This window comes from Aphelocoma coerulescens, chromosome 1 (assembly GCF_041296385.1).
Source record: "Aphelocoma coerulescens isolate FSJ_1873_10779 chromosome 1, UR_Acoe_1.0, whole genome shotgun sequence".
NCBI lineage: Eukaryota > Metazoa > Chordata > Aves > Passeriformes > Corvidae > Aphelocoma > Aphelocoma coerulescens.
In genome coordinates, this window is record NC_091013.1 from 90,971,639 (window position 1) to 90,985,479 (window position 13,841).

General features: G+C 45.6%; 1 protein-coding gene across 16 annotated transcripts in view; it reads left to right on the plus strand.

Moving 5' to 3' along the window:
* The window catches only part of PAK1 (p21 (RAC1) activated kinase 1), a 102,525-nt gene that overhangs the window by 16,841 nt on the left and 71,843 nt on the right, over positions 1 to 13,841 (plus strand). For 5 of the 16 annotated variants that reach the window (XM_069016667.1, XM_069016631.1, XM_069016737.1 and 2 more), the window contains exon 1: positions 10,703 to 10,755. The exons of 3 other annotated variants lie outside the window; for them this stretch is intronic. The gene's annotated coding sequence lies outside the window, so the exon portion shown is untranslated. 8 more of the 16 variants (XM_069016612.1, XM_069016711.1, XM_069016649.1 and 5 more) reach the window with 6 other exon arrangements.

Here is a 13,841-nt window from a genome sequence, read left to right on the forward strand (position 1 = left end):
GGCACTGTGACAAAATTCCTGCAGCAATTTTTCTTGTGATTATTTCCTTGGGCACTTTCATGCTTTTTCACAATTCTACTTTTCATCTTCGCTTCAGGCACTGCTGGGTACACTCTGCACTCTGGTGAGTATTGCTGTGGCAGTTTAAGATGTGGCTGCCTGTTCTGCCCCTCTGGTGTGGGTTACTCCTTCACATCAGAGCTGTCAGAATGAACCAGTGCTGAGGCTTCTACCTGACGACAAAACCAAACCAGTAGGTACTTGATAAAGATGTATCTGAGTTAAGACACTTGGTTTTGGAGACGAGCAGGCAAAATGCAGGCACGCATTTCCTTCTGCTGACTTTGCTGGAGGGATGAGTGCACCCTCAGCAAGTTTGCAGATGACACACAGATGTGCGGTGCAGCTGATGAGCCTGCAGGATGGGATGCCATCCAGAGGGACCTGGACAAGCACTAGAAGTGGGCCTGTGGGAACTTCATGAGGTTCAACAAGGCCAAGTGCAAGATGCTTCATGTGAATTGGGGCAACTCCTAGTACTAATACAGACTGGAGAATGAATGGATTGATTGCAGCCCTGAGAAACAGACTTTCGAGTGCTGGTGGATGAGAGGCTGGACATGACCCGGCAATGTGCTCTCTCAGCCCAACCATGTCCTGGGCTGCATCCAAAGAAGCACAGGCAGCAAGGCAAGGGAGGGGATTCTGCCCCTCTTGTGAAACCCCACCTGGAGTATTGAATCCAGCTCTGGGCTCTGAGCACAGAGAAGACATGGATCTGACTAGTGCTGCAAAAATTAGCAGGAGGCTGGAGCACCTCTGCTGTGGAGACAGGCTGAGAGAGTTAGGGTTGTTCAGCCTGGAGAAGAAGAGAAAGCTCCAGGAAGACCTTCCAATCTCCTGGAGGGGCACCTTCCAGTGCCTAAAGGGGCTACAAGAGAGCTGGAGAGGGATTTTTGACAAGGGCGTGTAGTCAGAGGACAAGAGAAAACGGCTTTAAACTGAAAGAGGATACATTTAGATTAGATACCAGGAGGAAATTCTTCCCTGTGAGGATGGTGAGGCACAATCACGTACTGCCCAGGGAAGCTGTGGCTGCCCCACTCCTGGAAGTGTTCAAAGCAAGGTTGGATGGGGCTTTGAGCAGCTTGGTCTAGTAGAAGGTGTCCCTGTCCATGGCAGGGTGGCTGGAATGAGATGGGCTTTAAGGTCTCTTCCCACCCAAACCATTCTATGATTCTATGGGAGATCCAGCCTGAGGTAACAGCTGCAGAATGGAAACGTCTTAAACTGATGCAGCTGTTGCTAAGTGACTGAGCCAAATATAGCATTTTAATTTAGCAAATTTCTCACATTAATATAGCATACAGGTGTTAATTTATTACATTAGCTATAAATATGTTTATGTTCTTTTTTTCCACTTTGCATTTGAGACTGTCTGGCAATAATGGGAGGAAATAAAGTCAAAATTAATTTGTCCAGTTTCACCATTTTTTCTTAGCTGATCTTGTGGTATGGTTTGCATCTTGCCTTCTGATTCCTTATTTGCAGTTTGCAGTTGAGAAAACCATATAATCCTTGAATTGCAAGCTAGCCTCAGTTAGAAGCAAATTAAATAATTATTTGGGAAACCAATCAGGAAGCATTCAAATCTTCCTTGATGACATGCTTCCTTTAGCTGTACAGCTTGCTTCCTTCTGGATGGCAAACATCAGTGTTAAGATTAGCCTGGCATTGTGAAAGTGCTTACTTGGCATTTCATCACCAGAGCGAGCACTGCTGGATTTGTGATGCTGCTCCTCTGCCAACGTCAAGCGGATTTAGGCACAGCAGCCCTCACATGTTCATGCTGAAACCTGGTCAGCTCTGAAACAGCGTGTTAAAACAAGAGCCAACAGTTTGATGCGCAGCTGAGAACTCAGAGATTGATCCAGATACCTTGCAACCGGATACCCATGAGAATTAAAGAGCTGAACTGAAAGAGATTAAGCAGCTCTTTGTACACTCTCCCCTGCGAAGTGTAAAGAACTGAGAGCTTCATTGTTTTTTAACCACTTAAAAACGAAAGGGGAAAAACAATTACTTCAGCACGGGCTTCTCGAATACGGTTTTATGGAAGGTGCTCTTCCCAGAAATCTAGGCATGCAGGCAAAATAGGAAATCCTCAGTATACAGACTTAAATGTTCCCAAACCTGCTTTCCCTTCAGCAAGTAGCTTTCCCCTCCTGTTTCAAGCACAGTCCACACACATCAGCAGTTGACTCACTTTCTGCACTGTTTTTTAAAAATCATTTACCTTGGGCCTCTAGGCCCTTTTTCTCTAGACAGCCATTTGCACCTTCATCTCTGTGTGTGATAAAGGCCACTGTCACCAGAGAATCAGTTTCACTATCACAGTTTCCTGCAGGGCTGCTCTCTGCCAACACAAAGCCTGTGGGCAGAGGCTGCCAATTGCAAATGGCAATACTAAATGTTTCTTCCCTATAGTTCACCTGCCTGCTGAAGATTAGTTCTCTGTATGACTGCAGGCCCAGGTCTCTTCCATGAGGTTATATTTACAGCAACTGGAAGCTTTCAGAGGCAGCTTAAAGGATTGATTTAGTCTGAGAGCAGAAATGGGAAGTAGGAACTCCTGAATTCAAAAAGCATTATTGCAGTAGTTTTGCTGCAGAGCCTGAGGCTACGGATTGAGCTCTTACCTCATTTTCCCCATCTGTGATACAGCTGCTAGGATGGTTTGGTGATTAATTTATGCTGATGAAGTTAATTACTTGGTAAGGATGTAATAACTTGATAAGAATCTCTACATATCCCAGAAAATGTGGCAAAAAGAAAGGCGAAATAGCCATCCCTAAAACTGTTAATTAACAAACTGAGACAAGATGGTGAGATTCAGGATAGAAACCTCATCAGAGATACTGTGGGCAATTACAGCCAGTGCGACTTGACATTCCTCTGACTGCAGGAGCAACTTGACAGGGATATAAAGTTAGAGGTTGGCATGTTCCTGAAACCTGTTTAATCCTGGCAGTGTGGTATGCTCAGGCAGCTAGTGAAAAAGCTCAGGGGGCTGTTTGTTGTTATTTAGCAGTTCCTGCAGGTATATACAAGGAATCAATAGAAAAGGATTATGCAATAAAAATAATTTATTAAGATTTCCTGTGTCCTGCAGAACAATCCGTGACTCATCGGCGATTTGGACAGCACTGAGATGTACATCATATCAAAGGAATTCTGCAGGGCCAGCTCTCTTGGCAGGCTTGTTGTGATCTGTATCTCTAGTGTAACTCTGGTTATAGTGTGACCAACCAGTATAATTAAATTATCAGTGTCACTCTCCTCAGCCAAAGTGCCGCGGAGCTTGTAGAGCTCCCGCTATTGGGTTAACTGTCAAAGTCTCTCTCTACCCTGCAAAATGGGTGCTCCATCTCTCCAGCTTTTTGATGAGTTAACTTGAATTATCTTGCTGTTTCTATGACATTTTGTCTGCTCCAGGTCAGTTCAGATTATGTTGTTGAAGACCTTTACTTTGCACTTTAATAAAATTTTACTGCACTGATGTTTGAAGCTGCCATGAAATCTCTCAAATTCAATGCAGTTTTTCCAAAACATTTGAAGTCTATAATCTTTTTGTTATGATCCACTTAGGCCCTCTTGGACACGATGCAAATAGGTAGAAGTGAAGGACTGAGGTTTCATACTTTCACAGCTTGCTTGTGAAATATCTGAAATACCCAGAGACACCATGTCTGTCAGTGCTCTGCAGTTTTTGGTTGCTATTCATGTAACCCAGTGAGGCAGAAGAGCAGAGATAAGGGAAAGAACAGGGGAAGATTTCTCTCTGCAGTTTATTCTCCAGGGTTTTATTCAGTCCAGTTTTAAATGGCTCAAGCTACTGAAGTGATTCAAGCTATGACATTTTGGCAGGGTGTGAAACAAAATCTGGCAGAGGTGCTGTGACTGAAGGGCTGGTTTTGTACTCTGAAATGTGTGGCAAATCTTTCACTGGCTTCAGTTAAAACAGGATCAGGTCTTCAGAGTCATTCAGTTTGAATAAGCTCAGCAAAACCAGCAAAAGAATCTACTTTTGTGGTGCCATTATGCTGTTACAATCTCTCTCAGCCTCACCCTCATCTGTTTACAGTGTCCTCCCAAGCAACTAAGACTTTCTCTGTAGAAAAATAAGCTGCTTTTGTTAGGTTTTGAGTAAAAAATAGCCCTAGATTAGTAGTCTCTGTCTGATGTCTCATTCAGACTGTCTCTTGCATTACCTAGCTATGTTTTTAAGTCCTGATACTGGAAGTGAAAGTTCTCCAGAGGTATTCTTTAAAAAATCAATAAAGAGAGGAAAAGCTAATTGATTTTTAAATTATTTTTATTATTATTTTCTTTATATGATAGCCCATTAAACTTGGGGAGTCCCTAATGAAAGGTAAGTTTAGTGCACTCTTCTTTTTCCACACTTCCAGAGTATTATGCTTTCTTTTTTATTTCTTCCCACTTATAGGTAAAAGGAAATTTAAAAAAAAAAAAATATAGTTCAGAATAATTTGGATTTATTTCACTTTCAGTAGTGTTGTTCTGGTTTTCTTACTGGTTCAGCAGGAGTTGTTGAGCCCAAGGAATGTGTAAATCTCTTTTTACTGTGTTCTTCCACATTCTCACAGAGGAGAATTTATCTCGTCAAAGGTCTACAGTAAACCACAATAAAATGAATGGAAAAGTGATTCTGAGTGTCTGTTATAAAACCGCTGTAACTCTGTACGCTGAATCCTGGAAGGAAAACCTGTCATAGACTTGTCTGTTGCGAAATCTGTTCTAGCTAGCAAAGTTACTTTGTGGGCAGTATTGAGTTATTTTTTCTGATTTCTTTATATTGAGGAGAGAAAATCAGAGTCATGGTTCTGGGACAATGCAGAGAACCAGTTCACAGCTGAGGCCAGGACAGTCACCCAGACAGTTCTAAGACGGCTGTGCCACACAGTAACACAGGCCAGGACCTTGTACTGGTGGCTGAACAAGAGCCAGCAACCATGGATTGTTCTGTGATTTCTGCAGGTATTTTGTCACTTGGGAGACAGACTTTCATGTGCTTGAGATGTTTGCCTGCCTGCCATTACTATGCTACTTTCCACACTTCCTTCACTGGCAGCAGTTCCTTCATGCTCCAAAGGCCCAAGTGCATAAGCAGTATTTACGACCTCCCCCTTCCCTCCCCTCCCTCTCAGCAGTGCCCCTCTTGCTCTCCCTGGGTGCCTCCTTCTTCATCTGCTGCTGCCTGTGTTCTGTAAAGCAGAGCTGCTGCCATGATTCTTCACTACAAAAGTGGTGAAGCACTGGAATGGGATGCCCAGAGAAGCTGTGAATGCCCCATCCCTTGGAAGTGTTTGAGGTCAGGTTGGATGGGGCTTTGAGCAATCTGGCCTAGTGGAAGGTATCCCTGCCCATGGCAGGGGACTTGGAACGAGATGGTCTTTGAGGTCCTTTCCCACCCTAACCATTCTATGCTAATTTCTAATCAAGGTGGGACATGGATCCCTGGAAGAGTGTCTAGACCATATTCGCATCCTTGCCTTAGGCTGGCTGGTACGATCAGGAAGGAAAGGGACTTTCAGTGTGAGGTGAATGATTAAATAAGGCTGGGAGGTGGAAGGAAGGGGAAAGGAGAGGAAGTAGGAATGAGTAGATGTTTGTTGAAACAGCTGGAGAAGAATAGGGGCAGGCAGGGATAGGGGTTTTTTGGACTGCAGGCACAGAAAAGTTTGATGTAAGGAACTATAGGAACTACTGTAAGGAACTATGACTGCAGTTGGAAGATTGAAAAATGAAATTCTGAACCTAATTCCTGTTTCTGGAGCACGTCAGTACTGTTTTTAATATCTGAAAACAGGCTCTTCTGTTATGGCACTCATCTCCACAGATTCTTGCACAATGTAGGATTTACATACAAACGGTCAGCCTGTGGTGTGAACTCTTATAGCTTCAGTGACTGACCCAATGTGTTTGAAGTTTAGACCTCCGACCACAAAAAAGAGCTTATGGCATTTAAATATGTTTTTTACCTAAGATTACCAGTGCCTAGTAATATTTTCCCAAAAAACAAACTATTTAGATCATTAAGAGAACATACAAAATCTAAGCCAAAGCCAGGATTCTGTACAGCTCCATAGAAACTCACAGTGCAGGGTAAAACTCCCCCCTTGCTTTTAAGCTTGAATTAGCAGCATGCCTCAAAACTCAGATATATGTGCTTAAATTCAGCTGTTAGCTAATGAATCAAAGACTGACCTCACTGTTAAGCCATTGCCCATCTGTATTTTATGACTTCCAGAGATACACAAGGCTTCCAGAATCAAACAGTCATTTGTGGCTTCCCTAGTATTCCCCGGCTTGCTGACTGCTCACCAAAGCACTGAGCTCTCTTAGCTGTCTCTGTGCAATTTCCTGGCTAAAGGAGATCTGGAATGTAAAAGTGCATTCACCACCAGAGGTTTTGCAAGATTCCAGGACTTCAATGAAGCGGTAAGAGATTATTTAGAATTGGAATGGCATGAAGGTTCCTCTGAGTTTTCAACCAACTATAGGGTAACTTAACTGACAAGTAAGTAACCCATAAGAAGAACCAGAATTATTTGGGATTTAAGTGTCAAAAATAAATACACCAAGTTGTAATTACTGTTATAACCGCACCAGACAGATCCTGGCCCTTCACTGTGAGCTTCTCCATACAGAAACGGAGGGCTAAGTGGCAAGTGGGAACGTGTACTGTATGAAGCTCTAACCATTTATCCAGAGTGAAACAACTGCATATAGACAAATACTGAGAGATGTTCATGCATAAGCTTGATTTTCCACTTCGGTGCTAAGATGAAAAACGTGTAACCCAGAACCAGCTTTGCCAATATGGTGGCCCTGACTCCTGTATTTGAACTCATTCTAGGCAGAGAAATCGTAGCAAACTTTTCTCCAGAATGGTAGAAGGTGCATGTCCATGTTAAATATACATCAGATGTAATGTGCTATTTGTATACATTTTGGAAGTGATTTTAACTTCTGTTGTGATGGGTATTACACACTATCTAACATCAGGGTATAGAAGATAGGAACCAGATGCTGCTCTGTGCTAGTCAGGTGTTCTGGCCCTTTTGTTATTTTTTACTTTGCTTTTCTGGCACTAAAACACTCTAAAACTTACTGAGGAAATGAAAGATTGTTGCTGTCGTGCTTTTGTGTGTTTGTTTAGCAAAAACATTTGTGCATCACAGATTTGTGTCCAGAAACACATTCCTCACTGCTTTAGTGTACTGTATTATCTGGACAAAATGAAAAGGAAATAGTTGTGATTTGAAAGTGTTTTGCATACATTTTGCAGAGCTGTACAAACTTATATGATATGTAGGGCAGTGATGAATCACAGTCTGTCTTCTTCTTTGCTTCACACCACCATAAGAACATTACTTTGCTGGACTGACTTCTGATTTACTGGGTGAGAAACCTCCAGGCAGTAGTGTGCTGACCCACCATCACCTCCAGTTTTGCTTGCTGCTGCTTGCTGTTTCTGCATCTTCACAGTGAGATCTTTGGCTAAGGAACTTTGTAATTGTGTGTTGTATAACTATAGGACTCCATTTTTCTTTTTGTCTTTTTCCTTTCCCTGCTACTAAGACCGAGAAACTTGTAATTAGTTTTCAAGTAGTTCATGAACTCTGGTTTCTTCCATGTAGTCTGAGTCCAATTTGTCTCTGTTTGCTTGAGCAGATTAAATGAGTGGACAGGTTAATGCAGGTGACTAAGTGGGCATATCCCAACAAGTTACTGTCCCCCAGCTAAGCTTCAGTTTCTGTGATTTCCCATGCTCTTGTGTTCCTCCTCGTGTCCACTAAAATATTTGGGGATTTGCTCTGGCTAAAACACCTAGGAAAACTCCTAGGTGGACCAGTTGTTTGATCCCTTCCATTACATAGCTGCACAAACAGCTGTGCTGGCACAGTGCAGGGAGTAGCTCAGGAACAGAGATGCACAGCAGAGTAAGAACTATTGATACTGGTGCTGCTGACAAAGAAGAAATCACCAGGCTGTGCCCTATGGCAGCTGTACTGCTCCTTCTGCTGCGTGTCTGAAGGGAAGGAAATGCAGTTCTTATGCGATCACTGTAAAATCGATTGTTCAACAGAGTTGGTCTTCGAGGCTGGGGTCTGGTGCCAGGCTTCTTCCCACCACAGAACACAGGAGACCCTTTTGAGGTGTAAGAAATCCCCTTTTTCCTCCATACTTGAAAAGGGCCATCAGACTTTAACCTGAGTACAAGGCAAGATGGATCCTTTCCCTGAAAAGGTCTGAACACTTAGCTCTGAGTGCTTAGAAATGCAAATAAAATGATTTACATTTCAGTCATTCCTTTCTCAAGTACCAAATTCTGGTTTGCAGCGGTAGCTTTCTATCCTATTCTTACCTGTTCATGGACATCTTCTTCCTTTTGTTTAGGAACTCCCTCTGAAATACCCAGCAATAGTTTCAGACAAAGGAGTCTTGAACTTTGGGTAAATTCAGAAAACTCCAAGTATTGTAATTCCTGGATCTCCCTTCAGAATATCTCATTAGTATTCCACATTACTACAGAGTAGGAAAATAGCAAAATACAAGGATTCTGAAAGTTTTGGTGAGATCCCTTGGCAGCAGATATACAAAGGTTTAATTGAAATAATTTCTGAACTGAGTTAACCCGTGTATTGATTGTCCCCTCTCAGATGTCTCTTCTCAAGGCTGAAGAGGCCCAGCTCCCTCAAGCCTTTCCTCATAAGAGAGATGCTCCAGTCCCCTAATCATATTTGTGGCTCTCTGTGGACTCACTCCAGAAGTTCCATGTTTCTCTTGGATTAAGGAGCCCGGACCTGGTCACAGCACTCCAGATGCACCTCACCAGGGCTGAGTAGAGTGGAGTACACCAGGTGTGTATGGACCGGGGCTTAGGTCAACCACTGCAATTACCTTACTCATCCGTTATCCATGTAGTTGAATGAATGCATTTGACAAAACGTTTTGTCAAACAAGGCATGTTTATGGGGTGTTTTGGGCTGATCTCTTGCCTGGCTTCAAAATTTATTTTTTAAAATTATCAGAGAACATCATCCATGTTTCTGAAAAGGCTTTGGGATTTCAAGCGTGGTACAAAAAGGAGGTCACTCTTCAGCTCTCAGGTCAGGGCTGAAGGGTAACTGTTGGGTTTTAACTCCAGCTTTGATGGAGCCCCCTTTATGGATCCAGCATTTAAACTGAGCTGCATGGTTTCTGCCTCAGTTACCCCCCAGCAGCAATCCTGTAAGCTCCCATGTATCTCTGGGATTCTTGACACGCTCTGATCCTGTCTTTGAAGTGAAGTGATTGATACATATTACCGTGAACTGCATAAAAACCTTTATGTTGCAACCAGAGGACAGACTACGGCCAGACGGTGCTTGAGGGAGCTCATGCAATCTGCCTGTGTGCGTGGATTTGAATCCAATTTTAAATGTATCCGAGAGAGGGAAGTACCATAAAGTGTGCAATTCCACTGTACGTTCAGCTGACTGAAGTCAGCTCTGTGGCAGTCCCACTCTCCCTATCAGTCCCAGACTTGCATTCTCGCTTCCTCCATTTGTTTACTTTTGCGATGTTAATTTTCTGCTGGTTTAGCTCCCGAACAAACTTATCACGCGAAATGATAGATGTTGGTACAAGGAGGAAGGGTGAGACTGTGGCAGTGCTGTCTTAGTCTGTCGTGTATAGGGGCATGCTGTCTCGGTATAAAGCTTGTCTTCCTTTTGCCTTTATCTACCTGCTTCACTTAAACATTTCACCTTCGTACCTCTAGAGAGCACGTCCCAGGAACACCTCAGCATGCCCGTGCTCTCTTCTCGAGAGCCCTGCGCTGTACGCGCCATCAAACCCCTCCTCTTTTTCTCTCCAGGCAGAGCACAAGCGCCGAGCCGAAAACTCCTGTTAACTAGGGTGACAAGTTTCCAGCAAGCTTTGGATCACGGGGAGAGGGAACACCCGGATCCCGGCAATATAAGGTATAGACGCCTCGGCTTGTGCAACACAGAAGCAGGGCAGAGCCCATTTTATTCTTGCCTTTTTTGGATCCGCACGCACACGGTCCTCAGCACAATGGAGCCGGCTCCGCGATAGCGCAGCGCGATACGAGCAGCAGGAATAAAGTCACTGCAGCGCTGCTCGCCAAGGGTGCAGCTGCCGGCAATCCACTCCCCGCGTGGCAGCTCCGCTGATGGCGTGATCACCAAAGACTTCTACGTCCCAGGCAGGCCAGCTCCGCTCCCGCCCTCTGCCCTGCGGAGCTACGGGGCTCCGGGAGCCGCCTGCAGCCGCAGCACGGCCGGAGCACTGCCCGCGGCTTCCCGAGGCAGCGCCGAGGCGCACCGCGCTCCGGGGTCCCGATCTGCTGCGCCGGGAAGGTACCACCCCCCTCCCAAAAAAACTTTCCACCGCGGGCCACTCGGCTGCGATGCCGCGCCCCGGCCGCCGCCGAGCGAAGCGGGAAGGACCTGCCCTCTCCCCGCTCCCTCCCCCGCCCCGGCGGGCCCGGCTGCCCACCTTGGCGGCAGGGGGGCTGCGGGGCGGGCCCCCCGGAGCCAATGGCCGCGGCAAGGCGGGCAGGGAGCGGGGGGCGGCGCCGGGCCGACAATAGGGGCGGTGTGGGCAGCGGGGCCGGGCGGGGAGCCGCGGGAGAGCCGGGCAGCACCTTGCGGCGGGCGGAAGGTGAGTCCCGCCGCGCCGGGGAAGGGGATTTCCTCGCGTGTTTTGTAACCGGGAAGTTTGCGCAGCGGCTGAGCGGACGGGTTCGTTCTTCTTCAGCCTCTCTCTTCCCCCCTTCTCTTTAAATTTTCTTTTAGAAAATTGCCTGCCTTCCTCCTCCTGTCTCCCCGCTCCTGTCTCCCCGGCTCATTCATTTCACAAAGGGAGTTGTTCTCAGCCCCCGGGCTTTGCGAGCGGGGAGCCCTTCGGGGCCGCGAGCTTGAGGTCCCGGCGCAGAGGTTGGGGTGGAATCGGGGCTCAGCCCACAGTTTCTGCCAGGCACCCTGTCCTGGCTTCGGCTGGAGGGGCGGGCGCTTTGGGAAAACACAAAGAATTGAGGAGCTGGACCCATGCTGGGCGATGGGGTGATGAAGCCTCGGGCTTTGTGTGGTTGGTGAAGGAGGGATGGAGAGGTGGGAGCTTGTCTTTTAACCCCTCCGCCCGCGTGTGTCTACGAAACCGTGGCTTTTCGCTAGTAAAATACTTAAAAGCAAAGCTGAACTTTGGGATCGTGTCATAATTCAGATTGGAGGAGACGTCAGGTGGTCTCTAATCCAGCCTCCTTCAAAGCAGGGGCTTCTGCCTGGGGAGTGGGTAGCAGTGAAGGGACATCGGAGATGGGTGGCACCTCTGGGTGCTCTTGAATGCCCCTGGGAGCCCGAAGGAGGAGGCAGCACCAGCAGGACGAGTCTTCAGAGGCAGTAGCGCTTCTGTCTTCTGCTATGCATGGAAATGCCCCAATCCACAGCTCTCCCGTGCCTGCAATTCCTGGTCTTGCTGCTTTTGTTATCCAGAGGGCTTAAAATTCATGATGTTGGGAGTAGCTGGCTCCATCCGTATGTGTGTCACGGTGCATCTGCTCCTGCTGAGCATTAACTTGATTCTTATTCCGACATTGCCTCCAGGAGTTTTTTCTTCAGGAGCAAGATTTAAAAATAGGTGTCAAAACCTGGCTCTTTGCTAGGGACTGGCTGTAAGGCGTGTACTTTATGTGGTAATTACGTGTGAGATATGTTTATATATGTGCGTGTGTGTAAGAACAACCATAAAAGCTGTTCAGTTAGCCAAGCTTTCTATTTTCAAAGTGAAAGCAGGTATTGTGGCTGGGTGAAATGGCTGTGTCGGGCACAGAAGGAAGAATGTTTGTTTTCTTTGCTCGCAATTACTCTTTGCACTGTGGCTCACGGATGCCTTTCACTGAACCACCTCCCCCTTCTCCATACCTGGAGTTTCCTGGTGCTGCGCACATTGCCTGGCCAAGCAGGGAGCATCTTCCTGTCTGCTGCTCCAGTATCTCTTAGTGTGGGTGTGCTGATCTTGCTCTCAGCTTTATAGGGCAAGGCTGGAAAAACTCCTCCTTGTGGAACAGTTTGTGTGTGTGTGTCCACTGGATGCTTGGAGATTGCTTTTCCCCGTGCATTTTTTTGTGGGTAAGTCAGAGTAGTGGAGCTCATCTCTGCACAGAGAACAGAAGGTATGGTGGGAATTTAAATATGTCTAAACATCGATTCTATTTAACTCTGTGTTGCCTGTCTTGTGGCACAGAACAGAATTTGTTCTCAGCTGTACTGTATAACAAAGCTGGAGTCTAAGACTGGACAATAAACTGCCAGGTGATTTTTTAGCCTTCTTTGAGTTCTGTGGGGAAGGACCCGCATCTTCAAATAGGACGATATAACTACTATTCTTTGATTTGGAAATGAAAGCCAAAAATAAACTTGAAGAGGAAAATGCTCTTATAGCATGACAGCAAGAATGCTTTTACTGGTTTTTTTTGGGAATACTCTGTGCTCTGGATGTTGCTCAGAAAAAAAAGCATAGGGAAAAGTGAGGGTTTTAGTTCATGCTTTTCTGGGCACCGTGGGGATATTGAAAGAAATACGTGACAAGTCCAATATAACTGCCACAAGTGAAGATGTATTGCTTGTTTATTGTGTTTCTGACTGTCTTGCTTGCACTGGATTAAAAACTGATGCTAGCTCTCTTTGCTTGAGAGGTCAAAGAACTGTTTTATTATCCTTTTCCAGGTCTGTGAAGGGAGACCTTTTCTCTCAGCTTGGGTTACAGTGCATGAATTTCACCTAGTTTGCTAACTAGTGTTTTGTCTTTTTATAAATGTAAGTGAGCTTGCAGTATGGCTTCTTTCCTTCTTTTTCTCTTCTGTGCACCTGTCTCACTTCCTCAGTGTGGGAAGTTTTGTAATTTCAAAAGCTTGTTGCTATGGTCCAATTTCCTTATATGCTTAAGAGTGTAGAGAACAACCTAGGGCTGAAATAAACTTTTCTCAGTTGAAAAATACAGAAATGATCCAGAGCTCCACCCTCAAATTGTTCTGGTTTTACAGTTCATCCTCATCAACAGCAGATAACAGAAGCAAATAGACTTCATAAAGGAACTGACCAGTCTTGGTGAGGACGTGGAAGACACAGACTGAAACCAGACAAAATAAGTCATATTTCTTAAAAGCATAGCCATTAGCCCTCTGACAGGTACAAGAATGCCTACTGTTGGCATTTTACCTCTATGGGAAGGCAAAATAATACCGTGTGCCAGAATTGTATTGTGTCAAAGGGTGTTTTTCTATACTTGGCAATGAGCTGAACTAATTTTCTCAGCCTGATGCCTTGGCTTGTATACGAACTGGGGACAATGTAGGCATGTTCTGCTTGATGCTGAGGGCTTGCTCTTATGGAGAAAATAGTCCAGTGCACTCTTCTTATGCAGTTGTACAGCTCTCACCTGGGAGGAGCTGCTTTCCACCCCTGTTCCCAGAGATGGGAATGGCTGGGTCCATTCCCCTTGGTGGTGGCAGAACTGGGACTGTCAGCCAGTGCTCACTGATGTGGCAGAGGAGTCATAGTGATCAGTTCTGCCCATCTGAGGTTAAGGCATATGATGGTCTCTGGGAATGAAAAGGTTAAAAGTACCTGATGCTGCTTGTACTAATCAGGGTTTTTAAGCAAACTGAAGTTCAAGTTTGAAATTCCTGCACTTGGGTGCAGCTGTGCACAGCATATGCAGATGTGGATGTTGTGGCTCTGAGGGGTAGC